This window comes from Mastomys coucha, unplaced genomic scaffold (assembly GCF_008632895.1).
Source record: "Mastomys coucha isolate ucsf_1 unplaced genomic scaffold, UCSF_Mcou_1 pScaffold14, whole genome shotgun sequence".
NCBI classification, from domain to species: Eukaryota; Metazoa; Chordata; class Mammalia; order Rodentia; family Muridae; genus Mastomys; species Mastomys coucha.
In genome coordinates this window covers 70,781,568-70,794,348 of record NW_022196896.1, presented here as the reverse complement: position 1 = coordinate 70,794,348, position 12,781 = coordinate 70,781,568, and the positions used below count along the sequence as shown (strand labels likewise).

Sequence of the window (12,781 nt, the reverse complement as noted above, 5' to 3'; positions counted from 1 at the left end):
TTTTCATTCATGAGTACCGGGCTTTGGGTGGGTCTATGGAATACAGGCAATGGAAGCACAGGAACAAAATTCTTGGCTTTCTTGGGCTATGATCATCAATAAAATCGGGCAAAAGAGAGCTGTAATCTAATGTACCGTATTACTGTAATTAGAGCTTCATGTGTTCAGCTCTCTCCCGCCTTCCCTCTGAAATAATGAAACAGCTTAATATAAATAGTCATGACTTTCGTCTCCATCATGTGGTGCGCGGTGATTGGGAAATTAGGCTAACAGTGCACACTTAATGGATTCAGAGCTCAGAATGGAAAAGGAAGGACGCAGCACAGGAGTCAGCCTGGCCAAGCCAAGAGGCCTCATCCCACCAACGAGGACACCAAGACCCAGACAGGGCAAGTGACTTGTAGATGCCAGGCACCCAGACTCAGCACGCAGGCCCCTCTTTCTTGGTCTGCACTCTTTTCGCCCTCCCATGTTGCCTCTGGAAAACTTCATAAGGTAGAGCATTCTAGAAAGCTCTGTACATGTTGAGTTGCCTGGGCTATACAACAGGTTAACTAGAGAACACAGGTTCTGTAAACCCGAACTATTGCTGGGCCTTTCTATACATGTCAGAGCACTTCAGTGTCATCTGTAAATGGCTTGGATTCTTTTCATCAATGAGGGCTGGACCCAGAGGCTCACAGGAACAGTGACAGCATTCTATCACTGAGATACAGTCTTAGCCCTAGAAACACTTCCCATCATAGCCGATTCACTCCTATGATAAAACAGAGAAGAAAAATTGGCATTACCAATTTTTTTCCTATTCATTAAGTTACTCGTGTACTTACAAATAACAAAACTAACTTCGGGTTTGTTAAATTTCATTTCTATTGTGATACTGGGAGCATCAGATAAGGGGCGTAGATTAGGTTAGTAGTTCTGTATAACATAGATGATGGCCATTGTAATGAAGGTACACAGGGCTCCCTAAGGAGAGAGGCCAGTAACTTCGCCGTATAGCTGGGAACAGGATTCTACCTGTAATGTGTAATCCAGATTGAGGGATGTTACTTTCGATCTAGCTTGCTGAAGTAACAAACAGACTTCTGCCAAAGTTATGTACCTGCCCTTTCTCTTTTCTTCAGTTCAGTTCCTCTTCCTTTTCTTCCTCCTCCTCCTTCTGTTCTTCCTCGTCCTCCTCCTCCTCTTCCTCATGACTGCCAGTAAAACACACTCCCTGTTCACCATTGAAGACCCATCCAAACCTGACCAAGGCACATATGGCAGAACTTCTGCCAGTCTGGAAAGATTGATGACGCCTATCTCTGACCGGGTGGTCACTTTTCAAGACATATCAGGTCAATGAGAAATGGAGATACCGGCACCATAAAGAAGAGCACTGGTCCACGGACTTAGCTTCCCCACACCAGTTTTGCCTCTCCTTATCTAGAATACAGTCAGGACTTACTCTAAGGTTGAGCAACTGAAGGTGAAGGACACAAGCTCCAGATGTGGAGCTGAGACCAGTACACAAACACGTGAAGACTCAATTCGGGTGGAGGGGGCGGGTACCTCAGAGTGCAACCATAGCCAAGCTTGATGTGAATGTCTAGCTCACCACCTGATGGTATAGAAGGCACCACTGCATTCATGGATTCATGAAGAATCCAAATCACAGGGGAATTAAGCATGCAGAGGAAACAATCAATCTCCATTTTGCAGATGAAGAAACTGAAATACAAAGAGGAAGACATCTCAATCTGAGCCAACAAGCACATAAAATGGCCCAGCAGCGTCTCAGATGTAGGTCTGCTCTCTTCTCACTCATAAACATGATTTCTCTAGCACGGTAGCACTCTTTCCCTCGCGCAGTCACCTGCTCTGGACATCTTCTTTAGAGAGAATTGGCACCTATTTTGAATAGAAATGATTTGCCATTTCCTAAACGAATCCAAGCACCAGGCTCTGTGAACACTTCTGCGTTATTACTGAAAGCTCATAGAAGTCCACAGAGCAGAGATGCAATTCTGCAAGATCCTGACTGTCTGTGGCTAGTAATTAACACAAAAGTAAGAAAGATGCTCTCAGCAACACTACCATTTCAAACATCACTTTTCTTTCCAATTTGCATCTCAATTTTTGGGGGAGAAGGGAGTGAAAGGTTAAGTGTACACAGAGGAAGAAAAGATAATTGTAAACAAACTTCCTTATCTCTTTGGCTCCTTGAATTATATCAGACATCCCACAAATGCTTGTAAAAGAACTGGATAAACTGATCAGAAATGAACACAGGAGCTATTGCCTCCCAGCAGACTATTCTAAAGACTCGGTTTTACAGGGATTGGATAAACTGCACGCAGAGAGCATGCACTTGTTCTTTGCTAAAAAGTCACCTTTATATATTTGATGCAAGAGTACCTTGTGAACATAGCTCACACTGGTATTACAAGCATGCAACTCAGGGCTGAGTAGGAGGCCATCGAGCTTCTGCCAGGATCAACAGAAAGTGTGAGAGGCTCGGTGAGGGGAGTGAGCACTGACTTTCTTTGGGGTAATGTATACACTGTGTGCTATTTGCTGCCAACGTGCCTGCTCTGATCCTATTTCTACTCATTCAATGATTCTTTAAATAAGCAAGATGGAAAGATTCACAGGCTGACAGCTCTGAGATGAATGTACATTTTATTAAAACCTTCATCACCGAGTTCTTCTGTGAAGAGGAAACTGGACTTGACAGTGTGCCTGAGCTGGGTTTTGGCTCTGTGGTCTTCTGTTAGTCCCCTTTCTGTTACTATGATAAAATGCTGGATGCTGAAAGCTTCCACAATAAAAGAAATCATTAGGAGGTAATGATTGACTCTGGTGAGGAACTCAGGACCAATGGCATTACAAGGAAGGGAGAAAGAGAAGGAGGGAGGGAGAGGGAGGGAGACAGAGACAGAGAAAGATGGAGACACATACACACAAACACACACAGAAAGAGAGAGACAGAGACAGAGAGAGAGCATGAGCCAACCCATGGCAAGACTCACAGGTATAAGGCAGGGATGGGACAGTCTTGAATTCATTACTAAAGTCCTACTTTTTCAAGGTCCTACTATTTCTTACCCACACACTGGATACCAAGCTTCTAACCCATGAGCCTTGTAGTGCAAACCATAATGAATTTCAACAAGTTTCCTCTTCATCTGCAATTGTGGCAACAGCAAGAATCTACCGAACAGAATGTGTGCAAGCAGAACATACCAGCAACAGCATTGCCAACACTGACCAGATAAACAAGCCTCAAATCACCGTCAGCACCAGTAGAGGTCAGCAGAGGTGGGTCCCAGTGAGTCCCTGGCTGACTCTGGGACCAGAAAGCAACACTTTCCGGATTTACTCTCAACCTCAGATCACTTCTCTCCACCCCATCCTTAGGAACATTAAGCTTGAATTTCCCCTGAGCTGACCATTCATGGGCTGCCACCTTTGTGCTTCCTGCCATAGCTAGCTGAGTCTTACCTGTGGCACTAGTCATATCTCCCCTGGTATCAAACTGAAGTTATTTCCATGTGAATCTTCATACTGGCATGATTCACAGATTTGACGTGCTGGGGATGAACTTCTGTACACTACTGATGCAGGAGTATTAAGCCAAAGACCACCGCATTGCTTACTGCAGACAAGGGTTGTTGGTTTTCTCAGAAAGAGGCCTGCCAGTGTCTTGTACATACACAGAATGATTGGGGTGCTCCTCAGCAGAGCAGAAGTACAGTCACGAGAGAGTTAAAGGCCATCGCAAGCTATGATTCACCATCTAGCCACACTTAACATGAGTTCCTATAGCAAGTCACAGTTTTAACACATCCATGGCCATTAGACCGTGTGTTCCCCACAAGGGACAAAGCAGCAAGTGAGGCAGCCCGTTTCCACACAGAGTCCGAGACAGTGGGGAATTCCCAAAGAACACTGCAGGCATAGTGCTCAGCATTTCTGCAACTTCCCATCTTCACTGAGCCCTGTTCAGGGGCTATATATTTTTTAAAGAAAGTATGCTTTTTTCTCTTTACTTAGGCAGAACTCTCACACCATCTTTCTATTCATCTGTTCTTCTGCAGAACATCCATACATTAGCGGATCCACCCATTCACCCATCTATCCTGAGCCATCTATCTATCCATTCATCCACCTATTTAATCCATCTGTCCTTGTATCCATACATCCAAATCCTTTCATTTATTCACTTCTGACAGCCTATACATCTATCTTCCCTCTCTGTGCATGTATCTGTCTGTCTGTCCATTGGAACTTGTGCAATGTGAAGGATTTAACTGATGTCCGGTAAGCAAACAGTGCCACTGAGCTATATTACCAGCAGGGCATATCCATTTTTTAATCTTCCCTTACACACACACACACACACACACACCATTATCACCACCACCACCACCACCACCACCACACTACCACCATCTACCCATCCACTCACTCACCCATCCATCTTGCCTACCCTCATAATCCATCATAATTCATCCATCCACTCAGACAGAGTGTCTCTTCTACATTCAAGGTCCTGGGCCGAGCCCTTCCCCACCTAGACTTCATCCTCACAAACAGCTTAAGTTTTTGTTTTGAACAGGAATAGCAGTAAGAGCGACACCTCTGAAAGTCCTTCCCCACTCACCATGGATTTTCCCTGAACAAAGAAAATCTACTCTACTTTTTTTCCTGAAAACTAAGATAAGAAACTTGGGAGGCTGAAGATAAAAGGATAAGAAAACCAACCCCAGACATCTCTAAGAGCTCTTCCCTTGGTAGGTCTGTCAGAACAACAGTAACTGGGGCTTAGGTAATGGGAGCACTTGAGACACAAAGGACACCCACTTCCAGCTGTGCCACACAAACAAGTTCAGATACTTAGAAATCAATCCATCCCCAGTACACAACTTTCAGGATCTGCTAATGTAAGTGCCTAGCATTTTCTTGGATGCAGTTCAGAGCCAAGATCCAAGATGGAGCAGAAGGATCATGTTCTATGTGGGATCTTCAGTCCTCAGTCCTTGGACTGAAGGCAGTGAACCATCGTCAGTGGTGAGGGAACTTGAGGACAGCGAGTCCCCATAAAGGCAGGCAGTAGTTGGTCACCAAAATCAGCAGACAGAACATGAATCAATTGTCAAGACATATACCAAAGAGAAGGAATGAACTCAGGTACGCCAAAAAAAAAATGAAATGTTTGAAATTTTCAAATAGAAATAAGACTTCAACAATTCTTTCCTCTCTTAGCAGTTTCTCAGATCTCATTAGGCCACCGCTGCTCTTGCACTACCATCTCCAAGAGCCGCTGCTTCTCTGGGAGGAGAAGTGACTCATCACTTGTACCCAGTAGTTCCCGAGCTGTATCTCCTACCTGCTTGCCCCTCTAGTGACAGAGCATGGCCAGAAGAGAATATGTTCAATCCTTATGCATTGCAGAGAACTTTGTAGTACACATCATTTCCAGACACACTACATGATAACTGGCAGTCAAAGCTACATGCATACAGAAAGGGATGTGTCAATGACAGATGTGACAACTTTTGCCTGGAATCCCAATACTTGGGAGGCTGAGGCAAGATGCTTGCTTTCTGTGAGTTCAAGTCCAACAGAGATTACAAAGTGAGACACTGTCTCAAAAATGGGATGAGTATGGTGGTGCACACCTTTTATTTCAGCACTCAGGAGGCTGAGGCAGTGGATCTCTGAGTTCCAGGTTATGGAGGTCTATTTAGATAGGAAGTTTCAGGCCAGCTGATGCTACATGGTGACACTCTGTATCCAAAAGGAAAAAAAAAATGAACGGCTATATTGGGGAAGGGAAGCTGGCTAGTCATATAGCATCTAGGAGTACCTTCCCTGTGTTTATGAAGAACCAGAAGTGCTACACACAATGAAATGACGAGGAACTGTATCTGGTAAGTAACTGATAGGGGCAGGATCTAGTGAGTGAGTGACTAAGTAAGTAAGCAAGTAACTGATCGCTGTAGGATCTAGTAAATAAGTAACTGATTACTGCAGGATCTAGTAGGTAAGTAACTGATCACCGTGGGATCTAGTAACCGACTGATCGTTGCACACGCACAGGTGTAATGACTTAGCATATAGCCCTCCCTGCAGATGTAATTGCTGTTGTCAATGGTAAGTTGACAAAGAAATGTCATCATTTCCCAAGACCTCAGAAGCCCAAGAGTCATCCACGAATTTCCCATCAAACACAAGGTTGTGTTAATCCCCGACTCCTAGCTTTCTTTTTGCTGTGTGGGTGTTTAAGTTGTTCCCAGATCTTGGAGCACTGCTGAAAGCCTCCAAGGGTGGACCTTTAAACACCTGATAGTCCCAGCACCCCCAAATACCAACTGTCTGCAACTGACTTCAGCCCTCTGTCTCTCTGCTCTTCAAGCTAATGACTTCAGATGCATCCTCCACATGGGAAATCCTCCTGTGTGTTGTAGCTGATCAGTGCTCACTTCTCTGTTTCCAACTGAAAAGGTCAAAGCTTCTTAGATGGTGTCTTCCCACTTCCCCTCTCCAAACAAAGCTAGATTAGATCCTGCCTTCCTCCCAGTCCTACATCCTGATGCTGATAGGTGATGTTGCCCCCATTACTCCCATGTCTATACACCATTGGTTTCAGTGCCAGGACTGTTATAGGCCAAGAACACTTAACAGAGTAAGTTTTTTGTTGTTGTTGTTTTGTTTTTTTGAGACAGAGTTTCTCTGCATAGCCCTGGCTGTCCTGGAACTCACTCTGTAGACCAGGCTGGCCTTGAACTCAGAAATCCACCTGCCTCTGCCTCCCAAGTGCTGGGATTAAAGGCGTGCGCTACCACTGCCTGGCCAGAATAAGTTTTTTTTTTAAAAAAAAATGTTTAGAAATTATTTTTAAAAGAATTGTTTTTAGGTGTTGGTCAAAGTCAAGTATTGATTATAATCTGAAAGCATCTTGACTGAGAAGGGGCACGAAGCAAGATTACACAGGCAAAGATGCATACGTGACGTGAGGGATTGAACATTCTATGTATGTAAATACTTCAAAAAATGAGACTGCAGGGCTGCAGCTCACTGATAAGAGTGTGTGCTTGGTGTGCATGAGATCTCAGGATCAAGTCCCAGTACCCCAAATTCCAAAAGAAAAAATAGCAGTTATTTTTAATTTGCAGCAGAAATGGATAAACCACAACCTAAGGTATGCGAGGCCTTACAATGCTAATTCTTTCCCAAAGATTCAGAATTTAGGTCAGTAAAGTGGTAGGTAGTTCTTTAGCTTCTGCTCTGAAATGTGACTCTGTGTGACTGGCTTTGCCTTACATAAATTTGGGACTTGAAACATTTTTAAGACAAGAAATTGTTTCAAAGGCTTTCTCCACCAAAATTACAAATTTTTGGAGATTTTCATGAAACTCCATTTCATAAATCGGGGAGGTCGGAGTCTTACGAAGCCTAATAACACTTCGGCATCTGAGATATTTCCAGCTACGGTGATGGCAAGCACTGCTTAGTGAGGTCTCTTCTTCTTTATCATTGTTATTATGTTGTGTTTAAAATTATTTTTCTTTTTCTGAGTTAAAGTCTGTTCATGGAAAGTTTCACGGACGTACACAAGGCACGCTGACCACACCCAGTCACGCTTCATTTTTAACAACTCTACTTTTCCTACTTCATGCAGGACACAGAATAAACCACACCATGAGGGCCACTCCTCATAGGCCTATCATAGAGAATATCATAGAAGCCTGGATGTTGAGGCCACTAAGGAAAACATGCTTTCTCATGGTCAAAAGAATGGGATCCACCTCTGGGCTTGGACGGAGACTGAAGGTTCTAAGCTATCCAGAGCACAAGAGTTAATCCAGCTGGGCCCGCTGGTCTTCTGGACAAAGTGACCAACCCTCAGAAAGGCAGATTCACCCTAAGTCGTGCCAAGAGATGAGAGAAATAATCAGTCTTTTCTTGAGCTAATGTACCATTCCTTTTCTTAAGTCCTGGCTGTGTGGCTCTACCACCAATTTTCTAAATTACCTGGAATAACATAACTTTTCTTTTCCATTCTTTTTTTTTTCTCAATACTTTTTCCTTCTTTCAGAAAGTTGCCAAAAGCCTGAGCGTGCTGCTCTGAGCAGTCTGGACGTTCTTGCTTTTGCTCTGAAGTCTCTGACACCCACTTCTACCCAGTTCCACCATGTAGTGGGGCTGTCTCTTTCTCTCTGCCATTTCCCTCCTGGAAACTGCTGAGATTTACATCGCACCTGCCCTGGGCTTCAAATAAAATAAACTCACAATTGTCCTTGAGCTTCCGTCTAAGCCCATTCTTAAATTCTTCTATTAACAAGACTAAGAATCTTAAAAGGAGTCTCTATTGCCTCCCCGGAAACCTGTGGCAACCCAAGTGAGGTTCCCCAAAATTTCCAGGAACAAAAGGGAAATAAAGAATGGGCTTAGGATATTACTGTGTCTTTTCAAAAGGAAGCAGGTGCCTGGACCCATTCTAGTGTTTATTGTCACTGTTCTGTGCTGAGCTGGCAAACGGCTGTTTTGAAACCCAGTAATTAAGACGCTCTTCAGGTGGGGCGAAAGGCACCTGGGGGTGTATGGTATGCCTCCAACATAATGAGCTTCATCAGAAACACAACCCAAAAAAGGACGCTGTACGCTCTAAACAAAGTGAACTGCCCTTAGCAAGCTGAAGCGATCTTCCTACAAAATGCTTGCTTCTTCTTCTTCTTCTTCTCTCTCTTTTTTTTTTTTCCGGAACAGTTTGGTCAAAGTTTCATTTCTTTACATTTCCATTTGCTATTAATACTTCGACACTTAAAAGATAAGAGATGAACTCTCAAACTGCAAACCTCTGGTTTGATGAAGGAACAGAGAGACTTTGGTGTCACTTTCATCATTAACAAGTCACATGCCTCTCTGTTCCTTCTAGAACCCAGACTAAACACCCAGACACCCAGCCCACCTCAGTGGCAATTTGGGGGAGGCGTCCTAGGCCCCTTTCTCCGATGGGGAAAACCAAGGCAGCTCAGTGGCCTGTTGGATGAACGTCCCACAGCAGCTGCACTCACTCGCGACCTCTCGTCTAAGTGTTACCCCGATGTAAAGGAAATGGTCTGACAAAGTTGGCAGTACACGGGGAGATGAGATGGGGGATGAGGCGGGGTAGTGGGATGGGCGACGGTCAGTGATGGTGGTGGTGATGGTGATGGTGGTGACAGTGGCGGTGGTGACGCTGGGCCGGCTCCTCTCCCGTTTTTCCATGACTGCAGGTCCTCGCAGCCTCCGCCGTCCCCGCGTGGCCTCTGCCCGGAGAAACAGGATTTGCACCCAAGCCGCACGTACTTGGGCGCGAGGCTGCGGCGCCCCGCGAGCCGGCCACGCGCCCCTCTGCGCCCCCGCGCCGGCGCCGCCCGAGCATCACAGCCGAGGCTCCTCCGGCCCGGCTTCCCCTCCGCCGCACTCCACCCCGCAAGGCAGCACCGGCGCCAGGGCCCGCCCCACCGAGACCCCCGCGGCCCGGCCCGGGCCCCCGTCACTTACGCTGCACTGGGCCTGGGGGCGCCCCGCGGCCCGAGACAATGGCTGAGCGGTCGGGGTGCCGCCGGCTGCTCCCCTAGCCGCGGCTGCCGGGGACCAGTAGGAAGATGGGGAGGATGGAGAGGAGGAGGGGCAGGGAGCAGGGGGAGGCAGCGAGGGAGCGTGGAGGAGGGGCCCGCGGCGTCCGCCACCCGCCGCAGCAGTCCCAACCCCAGCCCTCCTCCCCGGCCGCCACCCTCCCAGGGTGCAGACCTCCCCTAGGGACCAGGGTACCGCCCCCCCGGGGGGGGCGGGGTGGGAGGAAGAGGAAGAGAAGGAGGAAGGCGGTGAGTGCGCCTGTGTGCTCCTCCTCAATCGTGATCGTCTCCACCCACCCCCGCGTCTGCCGGCAACCCTAGGAACCTGCTAGACTCCCCGCCTCGACTGCCCTGCTCCCAGCAACGGGCGCCCACCTCCCTCGGTGCCCACACACCTCTGCCCCAGACCAGCCAACCCTATCCACCTCCACTGATGAACAGACCTGAAGGTTAAGTACCCGGAAGACTCTAGCGAAGGAGAGCCATCTGAGAGGTGATGGAGGGTCGGAGCCCTTTGTGAACCACCTTGTTGGGCACCTGTTCCTCTCTAGCACTGACCCAAGTACCTAGGGGACCACTAAGGTTGACAGTTGGGCAGGTGAGATCTTGAGTCTCCCGTGAGCATCTCTCTAGGAAAAGTAACTCCATGGCCTGGACTCAATCATTTGCGTCTTGGTGCCAAGAGTGATTTTGATTTTTTTTTTTCATATTCTGAAAACTTTTCTGTGTGTGTGTGTGTGTGTGTGTGTGTGTGTGTGTGTGTGTGTGTGTGTAGTCAAAGTAGAATAGTGAAACAAACCATCTTCAGCCTCAAGGCAGGCCAGAATTTTCCAATCTCTCATCCACTCCAGTTGAAAACATGGCTCTAGTTGTCGGAGCTTCCCAGAGCCCCAGGCTTCATATGTGCTGTTTGGCTTAGGAGGGAACCAGTATACCATGATCAACACTGATCCACCACGGGCCAGACTACTGTGGCTGTGTCCCAAACTCCTTGCCAGATGTGACTGATTGATGCCTGTCTCTCCAGAAAAAAAAAAAGTGAACAAGCGGAATGTCGAGTTAAATCCCACGGATGTAGACTTAAATTCGAAAGTTCTTAAATTTGGACTTAAATTTCAAAGTTCTTACCTCAGTGAGTCCTAGTGCAGATGACAAGTCATAGAAGTAGGCTGAGGTGTTCCTGGCAGATCCTTCGAGTGTTGAGGGTGGAGCTGGGTGGCTACTAAGAGAATGAGAGTCCTCAATGATTTGGTTGGAGTCCTCGGGTCCACACACAGCATAAGATCCATAAGACCCATGGCAGATTGGTTCCTAGCTGCACCTCAGTAGGCAGCATGCTAAGGACAGACTCAGACCATCTGAGGGCTTACTATGTGTCTTATACCTCCTGCTGGCAAAGCAAAGGGGTATCCTTTGGTGAGTTGTCTTGAAGAAAGTAGATAGGTAAATAGGTCAAGATGTAGACTCTGGTCTCAGACTCTTTGGCTTTCTGGCTTTCACCTCTTATCAGCTGTGTGCCCTCAGGCCAGTGACTTGACAACTCTGAGCCTCGTTTTCTCAAGGGAGAAACTAGGAGTGTGGATGGAGTCTATCTGAGAGGCATTTATTGCATGCAGAATGCTTGGCCTAGAAAGGTTGAAAAGGTGTGGAAAGCATGTGACCTCCCATGTGGGAACGCAAAATGATTAGAGTCCAATCATTTCGAACGATTTGTGGCCTTGCTTTCAGAGGGGGACAGAGGCCCAGCCCCACTTCATTTGCAGAAGCTCAGTCAGTGTACCCATAGCAGAATGGTTCTTCTCTTCCCAGTGCTTGCCAGCAGGCCTCTGCAGAACTCCTCCTGGCTCCTTATGGCATGACTCCAGGGCACAGTCTCTGAAGGGAAATGTCCACTCTCTGACCACATTTTCAGCCACACTGGCCACAGTGACTAGAAAATGCCTGGTCTGCCTGCTGAGCCCTGAGTCTATATGAGCTGTCCCCAGCAGCCTCCCCAACCCACATTTGTGGTAGCAGCTGTCAGGCATCCAGAATGTGCATGGATTGAGCTGGTGTCCAGCATCACTCCTGGCTTCCCTCTCTGGTAGGCATTTAAGATCTGAACCAAACACACCCTCCTCTGTCTTTTATGCTCATTTCCCTCAGACTTTCCTCCATTTTCCTTAGATTCATCAACCCTGGTGCTCTTTGCCGTGTCACAGTATCCCATCACACTGGGTTTAAAAACCTTTTATACAAATTCAGGAAAACGTAGGCAAATAAAGTCAAGGATCAGTTTTGTTGGATGAGATAGACAGATGAATGAAGCATGGTGTCTGGTTCTCTGCATAGAAAAGCTGCCAGATTCTAAGTGTCCTTACAGAACATGGAATGTCTTATGATTCTGGGAGATAACTTTACCAGAGAGCCTTGGGAATCGGTTAAGATGAAACAGACGAGGGATGTTATTAGCATCCGTTTGTTCTTTGTGGGCAATCTGACACTCTGAGGGAGAACTCTATATACTATTAAAATGACAAAGAACTTTAGTCTAGATAAAGAAATAGAGTTCAGTTAGCTAAATGGAAGACCATACAAATGTAAGCGGACAGCTTGGAGTGATGAATGGGCTTGATAGCTATAAAGATCAACTTACATAAGATTAATAGGAGGGGAGATGTATAATATCTGGGCTTCCAGCTGTTGGGGAGTGCTAAACTTATTGACATTGAAGATAAGCTCAGATAAAAGAAATTCCATCCAAATGGAGAGAAAATACTTTAAAATAAACCTAATGCTAGCGACTAAATTAAGGCAGTAAATATATCTGTGGTTCCAGCTCATTTACTCTTATAGGGACTACAGATCATTATAATGAACAGTAGATTATTAACCACAAAGTGCCCTATGCATCACGAAGAATTTGAGCCACTTACTCTCCCACACCAAGGGAAATCCAGTCATCCCCAAAGCAAGGAAGCTTGTACATGCTGGTTGGAGACTAAGAAAAATAGAAAATATTTCAGAGAGTAGTTTGTATCAAGAAGTGAACTGAATGGACTTGCCAGCCAAGAGAAAATAATGGAAGAATTGATAAGTGATATTCTGAAGCTAGTTGGTGTGATGATTTGCATATGCTTGGGCCAGGGCACTATGAGAAGGTGTGGCCTTGTTGGAGTAGGTGTGCCATT

The 12,781-nt window shown here is 46.3% G+C and overlaps 1 protein-coding gene across 2 annotated transcripts in view; it reads right to left on the bottom strand.

Moving 5' to 3' along the window:
- Gpr45 (G protein-coupled receptor 45) overlaps nt 1–9,902 on the bottom strand; it is an 87,932-nt gene extending 78,030 nt beyond the window's left edge. The window contains exons 1-2 of one of the 2 annotated variants that reach the window (XR_004117872.1): nt 9,538–9,786; nt 8,477–9,299 (exon numbers count right to left, since the gene is read on the bottom strand). The gene's annotated coding sequence lies outside the window, so the exon portion shown is untranslated. Of the gene's footprint in view, nt 1–8,476; nt 9,300–9,537 lie in introns of those variants that run through there. The other variant, XM_031367348.1, reaches the window with a different exon arrangement.
- Nucleotides 9,903–12,781: the final 2,879 nt, after the last annotated feature.